Source organism: Wyeomyia smithii, chromosome 1, assembly GCF_029784165.1.
Source record: "Wyeomyia smithii strain HCP4-BCI-WySm-NY-G18 chromosome 1, ASM2978416v1, whole genome shotgun sequence".
Lineage (NCBI taxonomy): Eukaryota > Metazoa > Arthropoda > Insecta > Diptera > Culicidae > Wyeomyia > Wyeomyia smithii.
Window position 1 is genome coordinate 202,188,429 of NC_073694.1, and position 2,993 is coordinate 202,191,421.

Consider the following 2,993-nt stretch of genomic DNA (forward strand, 5'->3'; position numbering starts at 1 on the left):
GTCGTTAATTCGGGTCCTGGGTGGAGTCACATCCCCGGTCGTGGTGGAACTAGACTGGCGGAAAATGATACAACATAAAAAAATGCGGAATACAGCAAACACCCGTACGATGTCACAAGAGATTAATGTTTCTTATCACAGTGAATGGTCCATATTTCGCTGAATACGATCGAAATATAGTTTAACAAGACATATTTTACCAATTTAATTATTTGTATCAATTCACTAAGGTTATCTAACAATAAGATTTATTCAGTTTGTATTATGAAATGATTATTTATTGAATCAATTCGATGAAATCACAGACACAGAAGGCAACTGACCGAGCGTTATAATTAACAAAAAATAATTGCTACAAAGTGAAGCGAATCAGCGAACAAAAACGCATTTTTTTTTTCCTTAAAGATTCGAAAGTGTCTATATGGTTTATTTTAATTTATTTTAAATCGAGCGCTTCATATGAGGGCAAGTCTGACGGAAGAATATATCGAAGATTTTTTTTTTCTGAACTGATTCGACGGTGTACTCCAATATAATTGGATTCAGCTTTCGTTTAAATGTGGTTACATTGCACTCCTGAACACTCAATGTCAACAGATTCTTCGTGCATCATGGCACGAACTCGTTGATTAAATGTTGTAGTTTCAGACAGTCGGATAAGACTTCGATTACCGCGAATATTCCCACATCATCCGCGTGAAGTAAGCAATACCCAGGTGGCAGTTTAGTGAAGACTTCGTTGATAGAAAGTGTGAAAAGTAGGGATCCCAAATTGCTCCCTTGTGGAACGCCGGAGAGATTGGTAAAATTCTCCAGCAATTTCAAGCCAATTTTCGCGTAGAGATTTTGGTTCGTCAGGCATAATTTCAATCATTTGATGAGCTAAGCTGAAATCCCGAATCTTTTGGTCATACTCAGCAGTCAGTAGTCAAAATCATTTTCGTCCAGAGTGTCAACGGAATAAATTGGTGCAGAGGGTTGAACAGTTACTTCGATTGTGGGGTAGTTAGCGTCAAGTGGAGTCAATTGCTCATCAGCTTCCCGAACGCTGCAAACTGGGACCGTCCATTCGTTGAGCAAATTTAAGTCGAGCAGGCGAGAATTCATGTTTCCAGCAGGATTAATTTGTATGAGGCCCTGTTTATTTAAACCACCTAGAGGAGCTGCGCAGGCAACGTTACCAACAACGCGGTTACGCGTTCATCGTTTATTACCACGTACGTTTTGGTAATAAACCGAAATACACTGTTCGAATGGTGCGGGTGGTGGATTGAAAGATGAAACCACCTCAGAGAGTAAATTAATACCAACGATAGAATACTTGCCGATGCTTGCATCACTCATTCCGATCGCAGAACCCGAATAACCACATTGATCGCTGGCTGCAAAAAGCTCGACTGTTGTAGAAAACATCACGTTGAAGATAGTAGTAGGATCACTACTGACATGTTCATGGCTGCTAGAATTCATCGTCGAGTCAAGACACGATGTCTGTTCCAACGGTTTACAATACACTTGCCTGGTAAGGCGGATCGGGAGACCTCGTTCCCCCAGTGTTGCGATTCAGTTTCAGTTTAGATTTGGGTAATATGAGCCAAAATATTTTCGAAATTCTAGTTGCAAAATCTACAAAATTAAGTGATTTAATTACTGTGTTTAAGAGTTCACATTATTTATGAATTATGAATATTTTTTGATTCACAATTTATTACAAAAATGTATAGCCACGCAAAAGTTCTTGGCAGTAACTGATAATTGGAATTATGTGATGGTATAACAAAGGTTTGACACTAGCGGAATTCATTCTCTTTTTTTTATGTTCCTGTTTAGTTTCACTTCAGTTTCAGAACAGTTTCAGTTTAGTTTTTTATCAGTATCAGTTTGAATAAAGTTTAGTTCGTCTTTTGTTGTGATTTAGTTTCTGTAAAGTTTCATTTCAGTTCAGTTTTTGTTTAGTAAGTTTCGATTCAGGTTCAGCTCAGTGCAGGTCCAAATTTGATTGGGCTTCAGTTCAGTTTTAGTTCAGTACCAGTTCAAACTCAGATAAGCTACAGTTAAGCTTCAGTACATTTTCAGTTTAGTTTTTTTTCAGTGTCAGTTTAGTTTCAATTCATTTTCACTGAAAATTTTGTTAAGTATTGTTAAGACTAGTTTTTATTCAGTTTCATATGAGTTTCAGTTCAGTTTCAGTTTAGTTTTGATTCACCATCAGTTCAGTTTTTGTTCAGTTTCAGTTTCAGTTAAGTTTTTATTCAGTATCAGTTCAGTGTCAGTAGGATGTTGGTACAGTTCCAGTTTAGTTTTGTCCAGTTTTAGTTTAAATTATGTTTTGTTTGTGGTCAAATTCAATTCAACTACAGTTTTGTTCAGTTTCAGTTATGTTGCAGGTCAGTTTCAGTTTAGTTTTACTTTAATTTGAGGTCAAATTCAGTTCAGCTTTATTTCAGTTTCCGTTTATTTTTTGTTCAGAGTCACTTTAAGCATTTTACCGGATATTCCACATTTTCAAGGAATCCAACAATTCAGTTGCATTCTGTTTCTAACAAGTCATTAAATTCTCACGAAAAATATATTCAGAAATATTTCTCAAAGATGCTGCCTGCTTTACATCTTAAGACGCAGACAGCAGAAAGATAAAGGGAAAAAAAACATTTCCAAGAAAAGGAAAGGACTTCTCGCCGAAGTTCGGCCGTGCCGGATTACCGCCTTGTTTTCATTCCCGTTCTCTAGGTTACCCTTCAAAAGCGGCGGAAGCTTCTTAACCACGCGTCCACTGTATTTCCCCCTGGCCTCTCGGCATAAAGCACACGACATTGGAATGCGATGCCGTGAACTCCGCCGGAGACGAGCCGAAGTGAACGGGTAACATTCCTAATTAGCAACTGGCATGCCTGCCGGTTTGGCCTTGTTGCTTTTTCGACTGCTACTTTGCGAATAAGTTGCTATTCATATTTATTTGAGCGAGAGAGTGAAAAAAACATAAACTTTAAGAT